This window comes from Onychomys torridus, chromosome 21 (genome assembly GCF_903995425.1).
Source record: "Onychomys torridus chromosome 21, mOncTor1.1, whole genome shotgun sequence".
Classification (NCBI taxonomy): domain Eukaryota; kingdom Metazoa; phylum Chordata; class Mammalia; order Rodentia; family Cricetidae; genus Onychomys; species Onychomys torridus.
Genome location: NC_050463.1, coordinates 14,637,793 through 14,655,234, shown reverse-complemented (window position 1 = coordinate 14,655,234; position 17,442 = coordinate 14,637,793). Strand labels below are relative to the sequence as shown.

Genomic DNA, 17,442 nt, shown 5'->3' with positions numbered 1-17,442 from the left:
GGTGACATTCTGCTATACTCATAGATTGGTGCGATAGATACACCTTGCTCAGCCATCATCAGGGAAACTTCCTTCTGCAGCAGATGAGATCAAATACAGAGACCCACAGCCAGATGATGTGCAGAGTGAGAGGTGGGTTTCCTCCATCAAATCCCTCCTCTCGGGACTCAGGGAATTTTGAAGAGGAGGAGGAGAGAGTGTAAGAGCCAGAGGGAATGAGGACATTCAGAAAACAAGGCCTTCAAACACCACAAGACCACATATGAGCTCACAGAGACTGTGGGATTATGCACAGGGCCTGCCCAGGAGTGCACTGGATGGGAGCCAGTTTTGTGTTTTTATGGGATTCCTGTGTGTATGAGTGTGTATCTCTACATCTATATGTGTTTTTGTGCTTTTTCTTTGGCTCTTTTTCTTCTGCTTGTCTGTTTCGTTTTTTCTGTTTGGTTTATTTTCTTCTGCCTTACCTTATTATTTTTAGATGCCTGTTTGTTTTCTAAGGAGAGATAAAAGGGTATGGATCTGGATTAGATGGGAGGTGGGGAGGAACTGGGAGGAGTAGGGGGAGGGGAAGCTGTAGTCAGAGTATATTGTATAAAAAACATTTTCAAAAAAAGAAAAAGATGTATTTCTAACTATATAAACAAAGCTATGAATTTATAATGGAAAAATTGAAATTAATGAATAAATTTAAGAACCAGGCCTTTATGAACAACAATATAATTTTTTTACAATAGTAGATAAAATTTTTACAAAGGTAATTCAGAGAAAGGGAAAATATTTATAAAAATATTAGAAGTGAAGAAGTAGATGAAACCACAGATTAAAAAAAAAAAAAACTTGTTTCAATGCAAATAAGATACCATCTGCTCAATCAGAAAATAAATCACATTATAAAGTTGCAATAATTAAATAGGGATATTTCTGTGCAAGAATAAACTTTAACACTAATGGAATTGTGGAGAATACCCAGAAGAAACCCTAGATGCACATGTAAATTTGATGCTTTATAAACATGGCAATTCAAACCAGCTAGACCAAGAAAGATGCTGTAGCTGAAGTGTGGTAACTGGGTAATCGATCGTTTAGAGAAATACTCTCTTTCTCTCTGTCTCTGTCTGTCTGTCTGTCTGTCTGTCTGTCTGTCTGTCTGTCTCTCTCTCTCTCTCTCTCACACACACACACACACACACACATAAAATGACATTCTGGAAATGAAACAATTTCTCTTACAGGGAAGTGAAACCTTATTATTGAAATTATTTGACGAAAGCAGTGGTGTCTATTTAGGAAACAAAAGATGAAAACATGATTTGATGTAAAACCAAAATTTACTTTTTAATTGCTAGTATCTCAGTTATCTGACTTGACTTTGAATATACATTCACATATATGCACAAAAAGTAAGGTTTTGAAATATGTATATGTGTGTGTGTGTGTGTGTGTGTGTGTGTGTCTGTATAGATATATGTATATGTTCATACATTGTCCCTTAGGGATTTTAGTTACAAACTGAAAATGACTGTGGTCCAAATGAAAAAAAAAAAACAGAAGAGTGGGATTTGAAAAGATGAACAGGGAACCATTTTCAGAGAAAAGATGCAAGACAAAACTTACGTGATCAGGGCAGGCAAACAATACAAAGCACAATCCAATCAGGCTGCAGAGGCTTCTTTGCTGCCGCCAGCCACTGCCTATGAAAATGTTCTGGTCTAATTGCCTTGCTTGCTTTCTTACTCTTGCCACATACTAAAGAAAAACAACTTCAGGAAGTAGTATTTATTTCAGCTCACGGTTTCAGAGATCTCAGTCCACATGCTTTTGTTCATTGTGAGCTTGTAGCTGAAACTATTCTCCTCATGGAGGACTACAAGCTACATAAAGGTAATACAGAAAAGGACTAGAGCAAGAAATGTCTGCCAAAGATAAACTGTTCGTGACCTTCTTCTAACTAGGTCTCGACTCTTTTTTCATCTCCTCCAGTTCATACCACTATATTATGAATCCATCAAGGGGTTAATTTATTGATTGGGTCAGACTCATCAGGATCCAGTACTTGGCAAAATTCCATCAACTGAGAAGCAAGCCTGCAGTGGACATTGCATATTCAAACCATAACACTGCCATTGTCAGAAGGGATCCTCCTGTCTTTGATTCTTTGTGTCATAGTTGATCAGCCAAACCTTCAGTTTGGACCCTTGCCCTAACTTCTAGGGAAGAGAGAAAATGCCCATCTGACTTCAATTTCTGTAATGAGAAGGCACAGCAACTCTTACAACAATGTATTCTTTAAAATCAGGAAACACCATGAATTTGTAGAGTTGCATGTGAATATTGTGTGTGTTTGGGTATATGTCCTAAGAATATATTTGATATCATTATGATATGAGTAAAGTTATGCTACCAATAATACTATATAAAAACTATATATTGACTAGGTATTTACCAAATATTCATGGAATACATAATTCTTTTGCTTGCAAATGACTTTTCCCCATTTAGGCATATGCTGGTTGAGAGACATATGACAAGACATATCTAAGTTATATAAATGTTTTAAAGCACCACGTATAACAAATTATAATTACTGGAGATTTAGAATAGGGGTATAAATCATAGGAGCAGTTGAGAAGGCACCATTGGGAAAGGACTAACTTGAAATAGACTTTGAGAAATAATATTTACTACATATTGCCTTTGTATCAGTATAGAGTTGTGTACATTTGGACAAGTATATGTTATAGTAATAATTATGAATGTATTTTGGTTGCTTAGTAAATTGTATATAGCTCTTTTTTGTGGAATCCAATTTTTCTCAAATAATGCTTGATTTTTATAATGAGAACTGAAGCTAAACTAATTTCAACTTATCAATTAAGGACATATACACAAAACACAGTGTGAAAATTATAATGTACACATCCTAATGAATTTTCTCAAAGTGAGTGCCCCCTAGGAGCCACTCACAAATAAGAAATATAATATTAATGTCATCCTAGGTGCTTAGTTGTATGCCTGAAAGCCACTGTCCTCACACAGATGAATGACATGTTGACATCTGTCATCACAATGTAATACAGGTACATGTTTTATAATTTCATAAAAATACAGGTCTGGAGAGTTGCCTTAGTTGTTAGGTTCTCTCACAGAGCACCCAAGTTCCTAGCACCAATGTTAGGCAGCTGATGGGTGATCAGAACACCTATCACATTTCACCCACTACAATCATACTGTAACTCCAGCTGCATGGGGTCTATTCCTCTCTGCTGGTCTCTGTGGGCAAGTACATACACAAGAATATATACAGATGTGCATATATGCCCATAATTAAAATAGCAGCATTTTAAAAGAAATTCATACAAATAGAGCCACAACAATGTACTTTATGTGCTGGTTTCTTTCATCCAGCATTACATTCGGGAGGTTTGGCCTTGTGAGTGTATACAGCAGGACTTTGCCCTCTACTCATAGTTGTATGTGGTAGTCTATTATATGACTCTTACTTAAAAACCCATTCTATTCAGCTTGCTAACACTGCTTCTGTATTTGGGCTTTATCAACACTGATGTTGTAAACATGAATGTTTGGTATACTTGTAGGAATGACATTCTTAGCTCATAGGGTTTGAATGTATTAAGGAGTAGTATATATTGCTAATATTAAATGGTATTAAAAAGTATCTCCTTCAGGGCTGGTGTGGTGGACAATGTCTATAATGTTCAAGAGGCTGAGGGAGGAAGACAGTCTGGAGTACAAGTGCGGGACTGTGTGTTCAACACTACTTCCAACAAGCCCCTAAAATGAACAAAAATATTCATTTGAATGGTCTAGTTTATATTCCTTCCAACTTCTTGGTGAGCCGGCTCTCCAAATGCTTGCTGATGCTTACTCTTCTATTATTTGTTTTGTGTCTACTTCTGGTGTTCTGGGATTTATCTGGTGGTTGCACACTATGAAATGAAACTAAGTTCTTGGGAAATCAATGAATTAAGGAATCTTTTCATGATCCTATTAGACAGTTTATATCTTTATCCTATTCAATGAAACATCTGCTCTTATCCTTTGAGCATTTGTCATTTAATCACCTGTCACTGATTTTTAGTTACTTCTATCTTGTGAAAGATGATCTTATGTCTTCATTGAAAACATTCATTTCTCACCTTTTCACCCTTTGCTCTGTCTTTTGACTGACAAAGAGCTTAGTTTTATTTACTTCTTTTGTTTTGGAGTGTGGGATGGTGTGTACATGCTCTATTTCAAATATAATGTGATGATTGATCAAACATTAGTCAGTGATAAAAAACATTATCTCACCAACATACTGCATTGGAATGTTTCCATTTATCAAGCAATTGTCTTTCCTTAACGGCCCTTCTCCCCACCCCTTGCTCTTCTGTTGCAGTGGTCAACTCATATATTCTGTATTCATGCTTATTTAGAAAACTCATTTTTAGATGGTAAGTGATGATTATAAACTAATTGCTGGGCAAAGATCAAGTCTGGGGCACTTCTGGGGAACATGGCCAAAAGATAAGGCCACAGATTTGTTTGTAAAGCCCTCTGCTCCTTTCCTCCGACCTGTCATCAAATTGACACCACACTCTTCCTTCTCATTGCCACTAGTTTTGGGGCACATCAGTTCATGCTTGTGCCATCACAGTCTTTTCTACTTCATCTGCTTTTCTCATGTTTGAGAATAATCAGCGTCATCTTTCCATCCTCCAAATTATTTCTCTGTGAGGGTTTTTCCACTTTCTGAGGAGCTGCTGTTCAGCCCCTCTCCTCCACTTCTTCTTCCTTTAAGATTTATTTTTAATTATGTGCATGTGTATGTCTGTGAGGGGGAATGTGCACATGAATGCAGGTGCTTGTGGAGGCCAGAGAGGAGAGTTGGAGATTCTGGAGCTGAAGCATCAGGCAGTTGTGTGCCACCACTGCACGTGCTAGGAACTGAACTCAGGTTTCCTTGCAAGAGAATGACACTCTCTTAGCAGCTGAGTCATCTCTTTAGCCCTTACTTCATTCATTCTTAAAACCTTAGCTCAAATTTTACATGCTTTATGAAACTATTTCTCATTGTTTTTTGTCTAGCGTCATTCACTTCTATTTCCTGGCTGTAACCATATCATTTGTCCTGTATCTCCATATCCATTTTTATTATCTATCATAATATTACTTATTCTGTTCCACAATAGACAGGAATTAAAATGTTTATGGTGGTTTAGTTATGGTGCCCCCAAAGGAAGTGGCACTATTAGGAGGTGTGGCCTTTTTGGAGTAGGTGTCATCTTTTTGGAGGAAGTGTATCACTGTGGAGGTGGGCTTTGAGGTCTCATGTGTGCTGAAGCCATGCCCAGTGAGACAGAGTACTTCCTGTAGCTTGCCTATCAAGATGTAGACCTCTTAGATCCAGCACCATGTCTGCCTGCATGCCACCATGTCAATCCATGGTGATAATGGATTAAATCTTTGAGAACGTAAACTACCCCAATGTTTTTCCTTTATAAGTGTTGCTATGATCATGGCATCTCTTCACAGCAATGGAAACCCTAACCAATACAGTGTTAAATATTGAAGCTTAGATATAGTATCAAAAGACAACATTGAATGTTAAAGTTCAAAATGTAGAAAGCAGAAATCTGATGATGTCTCTTTAAGCACAGATGTGAACAATTTTAACATAACTTTTCCAAGGGGCACACTAAATTTTTTCATATCTGTCAACTGAGTCCCAACTGTGGTCAAGATCTTGTAGCAGATGCTGCATATATCTCCCTTTATGTTCGTATGCTTTTGTGGAAGATTCTTAAGGCCAATCAAAAGAATTGTTTTTGATGCCATTTAATATTAAGTCCATATTCAACTTTCCATGGTTATCCAAGAAGAAAAAAGGCTTATTACCCTCGTTTAGGATGAAATAGGAATAAACTTCGTTCACTGCATTGCTGCTTATATCTCTGGAATCTTTTTCATTCTTTCTGGGGCCCTTTCACTCTTTCCTTCATTCCCTTCATGGTACTGAATTTTTGTGAAAGGTGCATGAGGAATCCTACACATTCTGCTGTTCTTTTCTTCTCAGTTTCATGTCACTGATACTCATGTCTCTGCTATTAATGAAGTTAGCTGTGAATCTTGATTAGATTTAGTTTCAAGGTTTGATTTCATTTGTTTTGCAAGTGTACTTTGTGAGTAATTCTTTGTGTCCTATCCCCACGTCTCCAGACCACAGTGACTGTTCATTTCACCTTTATTGATGCTCAGAATAATTACTGGAGACAGGTTCTGGCAATCTAACCCCATCATTGTATAATATCTCTTAAGCTCTCAGCTTATGTTTTCATTAATTTATGATCATTGTCTGAATCCATTATTTATTTCTTTAGGAATTCCAAAACAGAGATTTCATATTGCATTGTTTCTTCCACATTTCTACCTGGAGTCCTCAGTAAAAAGGAAATTTTACTTCAACAGCCAGGGCCTTTATTTATCTTGAAGACAGCACACAGCTTGGTGTCTTACCTGTCTTAGTAGCTAAGATTCAGACCTGCTGCCTTGATCTTTCCAAGGACACCCTGGGAGATATAGCTTTCTCCTTCTCTCTTTTGAGATTAATTTTGAACTCATCTTTTTTTATTTGATATGTTTTAATTAGCTACATGTATCAGAACTTTGATGAGAAAATTGTTCCTCCTTTGACCAAATGAGGTTTTGTAGTTTGCTTTCTCTCTTATCTTTGCCCACTAATCTTGAAACTGTCGTCTCCATCTTAGGCAAATAGCTTTGAATACTTCAGACATGGTCTCAACTTTCTCGTAATATGTAGTCATGAATCCGGTTAGGTTTTGTTATTTTGCCAAAACTAGAAAATATTTAGCCCTGATAATAAGACAAAACAATATGAAATGTGTGCTGGATAGTTGTATGTCAGCTTGAAAGAAGCTAAAGTCATCTGAGAGGAGGAAGCCTCTGTTGAGAAAATGCCACCTCCGTAAGATCAAGCTTTAGATCAAGATCAAGCGGGGCATTTACTTAATTCATTGTAGAGGGAGGAAGCCCAGCCCATTGTGGGTGGTGCCATCGCTGGGCTGGTGGTCCTGGGTTTTGTAAGAAATCAGGCTGAGGAAGTCATAGCAAGCAAGCAGCACTCCTCCATGGCCTCTGCATCAGCTCCTGCCTCCATGTTCCTGCCCTGTGTGAGTTCCTGTCCTGACTTCTTTTGATGATGAACTACAATGTGCAAGTGTAAGCCTAATGAACCCTGTCTTTCCCAGCTTGCTTTTGGTCATAGAAACCCCAACTAAAACAAAGTGCCTCCTGATACTTCTCTAATTAAAAAAAAATTCTTATTTATTTGGTGTGGAAGAGAGTACATGTGCCATAGAACATGTGTGGAGGTCAGGCGAGTCCTTCTACCATCTGAGTCCTGGGCTCCCTAGGATTGCCGCCAAGCACCTCCTAGGGCCCACAGTTACATTTTCTATTTGTAGTTTTATAGTATTTTATTTAATGTCTTTAATTTTTAGCTAAATATCAATTTTCTTTTGTAACAAACTTTTGACTATTAGAACCAGGAATATGAGATCTAACTGCATTTTTATTATAACATAAAATAAACTAGATTAAATGTGATAGTATTAATCCAATTATCACTGAAAATTATGCTACATAAAACAGCACATATCTCTAGGCATGTTAAAATATAATAAAATTTATTTTATCAGACTGCATAGTGTAAATGTATAAATACACATAAAATAATTCATATCTCTGTGCATTTATATCAAAACTTGACAGAGCCAATCAAATACGAAGTGAACATTTTCTCTGTCTCATTATTAGATGAATCAGAAAATTTATCTTTCATTTACTGCATATAGAGGCACTCTTGAAGATACCCTCAAGTAAGAAAAATAAAATAAAATAAAACAGGCAAGATTTAGGAAGCAAGAAAAGTATTAACTTTGGGGGAAAAAGAAATGATTTCCTAAAATGATCAGCAGATGGGCTGGAGAGCTCAACCAACTCAGGTTGAGACAGTCAATGCAGGCTTCAGGCAGGAAACCGAAGAAACCAAGGCACACGCCCCAGGGGCAGCTTATGTAGAATGTCCAGGACAGTGAGGTAAGTCAGATACAACAATAACTCCATGTGGAAGGGACCAGATACAAACCTAGAGCCAAATGCTTTCCTTTGTTTTAAGGAAATGAGATCACAGAACAGTCTTTGGATCTGTATTAACCATTCCCAAGCTGGTAAGTTTAACATTACTGAATGAATTCTTACAATTAACATCAATATATGGTGAAGGTATGATTATGAGAAACCATATAAACATTTATAAAATCAACTACATGAAATCCAGAGAGTGGAATTGTGGAGGGAAAGGGAGAAACACAGACAAGATGAAATGAGAGACACTGTCTTTTAAATAAAGAATTCAGTGTATTATTTAAGTATACAGAGGGATTTTACAATCATAAAAATAACTGGAGCAGAAACTATTAAAATGTGTCATTTCATTTAACCAAGATTAAAATGAGATGGGTCAGATAACTGCTGCAGGTTTTTTAAAATGGTGATTTACATACTCACGTGCATGGGAAACATTGCTTGCAATAAATACCCAAGATTGGTGCTTATTTGGTGGTTTTGGATAATAGACAGACATGTGCAAGACATTTAAATCACAGAATTAAGTGAGGTAAAAAACCTCTCGGGATGCAAATTAAAGATTAAATTGTTGAAAGTGGTGGAAGAATAGATGATCTAAATGAAAATTAGAGAGCAAAGTGCACCATTGAGTAATTGGTGTTCCTATGTGAGTAAATGGTACAGATGAAATGGAAGTAGTATTCAAATACAGGAAAAAAAGCCCTACATAATGACAGAAGTCCGAACACAAGTATAGAAGTGGCTTACTCTTTTGAAACAAATAGATTCTTTTCATCTTTTCATATAATACATTCTGAAGATGGCTTCCCCTCTGCCGATTCACCCTAGCTCCTCACTCACAAAACTGAGAATCAAATTTTATCGAAGGCAATATTGAAAGAGATCTAAAAAATCAGTGAAATTATAAAAAGATAGAAGGAAAGGAGAGAGAGGTTATAATGAGAAAGAAGGGAGGAGAGAGACAGAGAGAGAGAGGCTTCTTTTTCAAGATGACATTTAAAGACTAGGCTGTATGAGGAGTTTCTTTCTCCCAAAATTTGAGTATTTATTTGTACCTTTATAAATCTTGGTAAACAAAAGTAATGATCAGAGATTTTGAGATGAAAGCAAGTTGTTCATATATGAAATGAAATAGCCACAAATAAATAGCTGCCTATAAGTGTCTATTTGTATGAACACATGTGAGTGCAAGCAGCATAGGTGATAACTAGTCACTGCTGTGGTTTTCATATGGCTTGTTCCCAGGACTCAGTGGAGGCTGAATCCTTACTGTGGTGACACTGAGCTGCTGGACCTTTATGTGATGGAGCTTGGTGAGAGGAATAAGTCGTGGAGCTCTGCCCAGGAGGGAATTTACGCTGGTCTCACAGAGAGTGGATTGTGATCAACTGAGGCTGCCCAAAATTCTTGGCCTCGTTGCATAGGGCTGATGCTCTTCCCCTCTCTTTATCATGCTGTGACCCAACCAAGGGTGTTTACCAGAGGCCAGACAGCCCCACTCTCAGACTTGACTCTCAGCCTCCAACACTGAACTTCAGTAAGTATTGTTGCCATCTCAACAGAAAACAGACTAGCTGAGCCACGGTGAAAGGTCTGAAACTTATTTAGTTGGAATCCTAGTTAAGGGAAGATAAAAATGAGAGGAAATAAAAATGAGAAATCAGAGCTGTTTATTGTTTCCCTAACCTTGCAAAAGACATTAAGTCATGGAACCAAAACGAACCACACATTCCAAATAAAATGAATAGAAAAAGTCAGCTGATTGTCTATACAAGCATAGTGAAACCTCCAAAGGCAAAGTATAAAAGAAAGATCAATGGGACCATGACAAAGACGACATCATAACTCATCAAGAGCATCCATGTAAGACAGTGTCCCCACATAGTTGGTAGGATACAGTTGCCCATCTGGAAACACATAAAAATGAAGCTGGAAAGCATAGTTTTGAAAGATTCTAAATTGTGAGAATCATCAGTGGCTTGCAACGAAGAATTGCTTCAGGACTAAGAAAAGGTGGTTCCTAATGAAAATGTAGAAGGGCAGCAATTAATACAGAGTGAAAGAGGTAAGTTTGGATCATTTCAAAGGAATGTTAAACACATGGAATTGTAGCAGTAGTAATGTTTTATGGAATTTATAAATAACAAATTTCCACAACTTGTTAGTATTATTGAAATAAAACTGGTCTCTCTCTTTCTCCCTCTATTTTCTCCCTCCCTCTCTCTTTTTTCTCTTTTAACATTTAATTTTTATTATTATATATATGTGTGTCGTATGTGTGTATGAGTACATGTGTTGAGTGTGTGAATGTGTGGTGTGTGTGTGTGTGTGTGTGTGTGCGCATGCGCGCGCGCACGCACCCTGGATAATATGCAGAGATCAGAGGATAATTTGTAGGAGTCAGATTTCTCCCCCATCACCCTGGACTTGCCTTTACTCAGCAATATCTTCCCAGCTCAAAACTTGCCTTCTCAGCCAGGCACTGGTGGCACACACCTTTCATCTCAGCACTTAGGGAGGCAGAGGTAGGCAGATCTCTGAGTTTGAGACCAGCCTGTCTACAGAGTGAGATCTAGAACAGCCAGCGCTACACAGAGAAATCCTGTCTTGAAAAAACAAACAAAGTCCTTGCCACCTGTAAATCCTTAGCTGGTTTAGTTTTTTTGTTTTTGTTTTTGTTTTTGTTTTTGTTTTTGTTTTGTTTTATATGACTAACTTAGAGCTTTTCAACTGTTCCAATTCTTAGTGAGAACAAAGCTCTAAATTTACCACCTTATCTTCATTTCTACTGAAAACCTCTGTTTGCCTCTGCAGCCACATCTTCTAGAACCTGGACGTGCCCTAAGGAAAGGAGTGGCCCACATGCTGCTAATCCTCACTACCTGGCAGCTATCGAGACCCTCCATTTCATTTTGTTTTGAAAGTTTACTTCATCATTCTTAGATGTTTTCTGTAGGCAGTTTGGCTTATACTGTATAATCTGCAGTTACTAAAAATGGCTTATGAGCATGTACAATTTACAAACTACTCTCCAAGTTATTCAAATTTTCTTTTTTCCCCTCTAATGAATAAACAATAAAATAAATACATAGAAGACAGCAAAACACACAAAGCCATAACATAGCAAAACAATGTAAGAAGAAAGCATATAGCAGATTAGTTGATATTTGAAAAGAAGTATATCTAATAAAATTGTCAATATGAATCAAGAGAATCACTTTTTTTGTGTGTGTAGTCAGGAACTGAACCCAGTACCTTGCAAATGCCATGGAAGCATTCTTCCACTGAGTTATATCCCTAGATCCAGAAGCATTTCTTACAAGAAGAAAAAAAATGAGCACATAGAATTAAACATGTAAATCAATCTACAATTCCCAGGAAGTACACATAAAAGAGAATAACTCAGAAAGCTAAAAGAAAACCTGAATATACAACATATTAATAAAAGTTAAAGAATATTTGAATTATTTTTCTCATAATAAAAGACACCTAAAAAGTAAAATATTGTATCAATTACACATCTGCATAGTGCTTGTGAATGATTTCATTACAGTGACTATGACATCAATGTAATCCTTCAAAATCACACAATGAAAAGTCCCAAACAGAATGGTGTTAAGAGACAGAGTCTTTGGGAGGTGATTGGTCTATGCAACTGGATGTCTTTTGAAAGAATTGGTGCCCTTAAAGAGCACCCAGAAATGCTCTTGACCTTTCCATCTGAGTAGATAGAAAGGGGAGTCAGCAGCAGTCTACAAGATGGGAAATGTAAGATCCATAACAAAGCTGCCTGGCTATGACAGTGTCTTCATCTCTATGTCCAGCCTCTGAAGTTGAAACAATAACTGTTCTGTTTGTTTAAGCCATCCAGTCTCGGGTATTTTGTGATAAAGCCAGAACAAAGACAGAACAAAGACAGACAAACCAAAGAGATAACTGCTAAATTGAACAGATAGACCAAGACATTTAAGAAAAAGTATTTGGTAGGCAATAAAATTCTAACATAAAAGGAGTTTAAAAATTTAAGCTGCTCTCCCTTTGTCATTGGCCAAAACCAAACCAAACCAATAAACAAATGTAAGACACACATTAAACATGAGCTGAAGCTGCGATTGTGAGAACTCAGCCCCTCATATTAGCAACACTACTTGGCTCTAAGTGTGCAGCTACCCAGACCACACTCAAACATAGAGTTCCAGTTGGTTTGAATGGTTTGTAGGTGTTATTCATTTATAACAGTCTCCCAAGAGGCTGTAGTGCACAGCCAGAGAGGAGAACTAATGAAGTAATGTACAGAATCTGAGAGTTATTTTAATAAAGTTATTACCACAGTCTACATTAAACTCTGCATGCTACAGAGAAAATCCTTTAAACAGCACCTACAAATTATTCATAAAAATTGCTCATACACAGTCACAATGAATCCTCCATAAAACCTGTAATGTAGAAGTAGCAGAGTCTTAAGGACTCTAATAACAATATGAAGAAGTGACACTGGAAACAAAACATACAATACATTTTAACCATTAAACATGAGGCAAACCTCCAAACCTTAACCTAATATTTGGAAAACAGAACAATGATAAATTATCCTGATTTTAATTACTGTTATAATTACTATGTGTATATGTAAGATGTATGGCTGAAAGTTTCTTCAGAGAAAAATTAATATTATCCAATTATTTCATAACTAAGTGAGTCTACAGCTATACCACCCTGAACTCAATCAATTTAATCATTACAGAGTAAAACAGAGGTTAGGAAAGAAAGAATGAGGCACTTGCTTTGTGATTTAGTTTTTTTGTTTGTTTGTTGTTGTTTTGTTTTGTTTTTCAGTGGAAGGATACACCCAGAGGGGAAAGGCTTGCCAACTAGATTATCTTAATAAACAGATTAGGGCCAGCAAGATGGCTTAATGGGTAAATGTGCTTTCCACTAAGCCTAATGCCCAAGTTCAAACCCCAGAACTCACATGAGGAGAAGAGAATCAACTCTTACAAGCTATCCTCTAGCCTTCACCATAATGCCTACACTTTTACATACACATCCTCCCAATACCCCCATACACACTCATATACACAAATAAATTAATGCAATAAAAAAGCAGACTACTGTTGTGGATATTGTTCTGTATAAATAAAATGCTGTTTGGCCAGTAGCCAGGCAGGAAGGATAGTATAGGTGGGACAAGAGAGAAGAGAATTCTGGGAGGTGGAAGGCTGGGGTGGAGAGAGACCTCCAGCTGCCACCATGGCAAGAAAGATGTAAGGTAATGGTAAGCCACGAGTCACGTGGCAAAGTATAGATTTATAGAAATGGGTTAGTTTAAGATAGAAAAAGTAGATAACAAGAAGCCTGCCATGGCCATACAGTTTGTAAACAATATAAGTCTCTGTGTGCTTTTTTGGTTGGGTCTGAGCGACTGTGGGACTGGCTGGTAAGAGAGATTTGTCCTGACTGGGCCAGGCAGGAGAACTCTAACTACAGACTACAAATTCCATAGAGGACATTTTTTTTAACATTTTATTAAGTATTTGAAAAATTTCTAAATGCATCCATGTATTTTGATCATATTAATCTTGTGTCCATCCCCTAACTACTTGCAGATCCAAATTATACCTCAACCCCATCTCAACTTCATGTTCTCTTTTCTTTTTTTAAGCTATTGAGTCTAATTTCTGTTCTCCATAAACTCATGGGATATGGTCATTTACTAGAGTGTGGTCAGCCTACCAGGGGATAAAAAGCATAGGGAAAACCGGTTTTCCGACCCTTAGAAACCATCAACTCTCAACTGTTCCTCAGCTACAGGTGGAGTTGCTCTCATGAGCCTCTCCCCACTTTGTACTTGAATATGGACATGCTTGATTACGTGCAGGTCTCACACAGAGTGCAACCACAGCTGGTGTGAGTTCAAGAGGCCAGCAGTGCTTGCATGCTCAGAAGACATTGTTTATCTCCAGTCCTGCCCAACTTCTGGCTTTTATAGTCTTCCCAGTGCAACTTCCATGGTATTCCCTCATCCTCGGCAGGAGGGGTAATACAGACGTCTTATTTGCGACTGAGCACTCTACACTCGTACTCCACACTTGGACCAGTTTGAGGTTCTGTATTAACCATGATGCACTACACAAAAGAAGCTTCTCTGATGAGGTCTGAGCATTGGACTAATGTGCATACAGATGTGAATTTAGAGGGCAGTTTAATCCATTCAGCAAAATGGTATTAGTAGGTTCACCCATGGGCCTATGAGCTCTTCAACCATGGGTTCTTGACTATATTTACAGTGTTAGGTACACATTTCCTTCAGTAGAATAGGGCTTAAGCCCATTTTTAAGTAGGTGGTTACCCCCAAACATTTGTGCCCCTATAACACTCATAGGCATATGTTACCATATGGGTTGTTATGCTAGCTCATGGGGATCACAATTGCATAAGATTATTGGTGACTTTTGTCCTTAAGCATCAGGCATACCTACCTATTGATACTATAAAAGCTAGCCAGCAAAATGACTCTTTCTGGTCAGTACCAACTTCATTTCTCCACGTCTTGGGACCAATGTGTATATGGTTTTCAGCAACAGGGTCTTATCATCAAGTTCTGGAGGATAATAAAGAGCAATGACAATAAAATAATTTTTTGGGGGGTGGTCTCTTGGACAATCTGACCAACAGCTTGTTGAGAATATCTCACACCTAGCACTTTTTTTTTTTTTTTTTAGACTATACTGGGCGGTGGAGGAGCACGCTTTTAATCCTAGCACTCAGGAGGCAGAGGCAGGCAGATCTTTGTGAGTTCGAGGCCAGCCTGGTCTACAGAGCGAGATCCAGGAAAGGCACAAAGCTACACAGAGAAACCCTGTCTCAGGGGAAAAAAAGAAAAACAACAACAACAACAATAAAAAGTATTATTCCCTAGTGTAGGCAACTCCAATTAAACATTTTTATGTAAATACATTTGTGTGTGTGTGTGTGTGTGTGTGTGTGTGTGTGTGTGTGTGTGTGTGTTGTGGAAGCTTGTAAGTTAGTGGAGACCATATCTACAGGAAGTACTTAAGAAAATACCACTAAACTGGGCAATGGAGGCGCACCCCTTTAACCCCAGCACTTGGGAGGCAAAGGTAGGAGGATCTCTGTGAGTTTGAGGCCAGCCTGGTCTACAGAGCGAGTTCTAGTACAGCCAAGACTGTTACACAGTGAAACCCTGTCTTTAAAAACAAACAAACAAATAATTAGAAAATATCACAGCTAAATAACTATTCAACTAATTTATCAATTAGCATTAGCATACACAATCTTGTGAGAAAATAGTCTTTTCTTTTCCCTTTTCAAACATGCATTGGTTTGAAACATACATGTCAAAGAGAAGCGTCTCAGGGCTCTACCTGCAAGGATCATTGCTACCATTCGTTATTAGAGAAGTTTCTCTGACTGTGAAGAGCCCCGAGACCCTGAGGATGAGATGCAGCCTTCTCCCCTGAGTGTGAAGCTGGCTCTAGGTGCTGCTTTCATGTGACTGCCGCTTGTGGTTGATGATCCTTCTCTCCCTTTTGGAGAGAGAGTGAAAGGGAACCAGGTCTGAAGGGATTTCAGTCTGTTTATTGTGGTTAGTAAAGCCAGAAAGTTTGCATCAAAATACTCAGATTATGTCCTATAATTGTGGACATTAAAATAAAAGGAAAAAGAAGCTCAGCTCTCTGTTCATTGCAGGAAGTGAGAAAGAGGATGGTGGATACCAGAGAAAGACATGGAGAGCAGAGAGATGCTGCCTGTAGGACTCTTATTTTACATTCTTTCCTCTTCCAACTCTGAATCAATGTGATCTTTAAAACAATAGAACTTAGAACTTAACTTTTTAGTGTTATTATTTACTGATATATCCAACAATGCTTACTACAAAAGAAAATGGCTATTCTCTTCCTAATTACTGAGCTCAATTAATTACTAGGCCTTCTGAGAATTCTTAAGAAAACCAACAAAATAAGGGATAGAGTAAAATTTCATCATGGAAGTGTGTTATAATACTATAAAATATAATGGTTTTATATAAATTTTGTCTGAAAAATATAAGCCCATTAAAGAGATATAAACATACCTATAGAAAACAAATGCAAAATGTCTTATTTTAAAATGAGAGAATAGTAAATTGTTTAAATATGAATAACAACTGTGTAACCACACAAAAAATTAAAATCTTGTGTCACTTTTTATTTTTATAACAAATTATTATGAATGCATTAAACATGACCAATTAATAATGAAAATTTGGAAGCTAGAAGAATGGAGGCTTATATATAATTCTCAAGAAGATTTCCATGACATCAAAGACAAAGAATAACAAGACAAATGTTAATAAATAAGACTAGAACAGTATTTATAGATCCAATATAACATTAAAAAAACTGGTGCATTTTTACTTTGATTTACAATGGAGAAATAAGGACTAGACTTTTCTTACAATATTATATAAATTACAAAAGTAAGTATATATATATACACATACATACATACATACATACATATTATATAATGTTTTTATGACTGGACATCAGGCTACACTGGAAAGTCATTTTTAAGGAGGAGGAATAAATGTCAGTCTCTATAGATTGCAAAGAATTTCAAAGATGCAGATTAGGAAGGAGAATTCAAGCCTTCTAGTGTTTTCACTGAGTCAGTACTTGAGGAACCTAAAGCAGCTACAATTCTCAGTGAGAGGATGGGAGAAGAGAGTTGACCATTCACGGAGCTCTGGAGACATGAAGTTTCCCTTGGATGTCTAGCATGAGGGGTTAGTGACCTCAAAGCCTCAGGTTGACTGAGAAACCCCTGACAGGAAAGCTGACTGATAGATAACCCCTAAGGAATCTTCTCCCACTTGGAGACTGCAGGAGACCGGACCTGCAGATGGCCTCTTCCATCCTCAAGGTTCAGCCCCTTTTCATAGAACCCTGAGCCCCTGTGCCAAATGCATACAGTCTACGCTCCTGCAGTGAGTCTGTGGCCCTTCCGTTGTTCCGATTAAAGGAACAATTCTGCTTTTGGAATGCCTGTCTGCTTTCTTTTATTTCCAAGTTGACTCAATCATTTCCAATCTAAGGTGAAGATGATGAAAGATTCATGAAGATGCACTGAGATAAAGACAGCACCACCGACTAGGAATGGCGGGAGAATTCCTGAAGTGCACACAGGGACAGTCCCACCAAACGTTACAGTGAAAACACCCCCCAGTAGTCAGAGTTCCAGGAAAACTACTCAGCAGCGGTGTCAACT

At 37.6% G+C, this 17,442-nt stretch overlaps 1 non-coding gene across 1 annotated transcript; it reads left to right on the top strand.

Annotated features, from left to right (window-relative positions):
- The first annotated feature begins 15,547 nt into the window (after positions 1-15,547).
- Positions 15,548-15,759, top strand: LOC118572058. The gene has a single exon (XR_004943434.1). It is a non-coding gene; the product is annotated as a small nucleolar RNA U3 (small nucleolar RNA).
- The last annotated feature ends 1,683 nt before the right edge of the window (positions 15,760-17,442 follow it).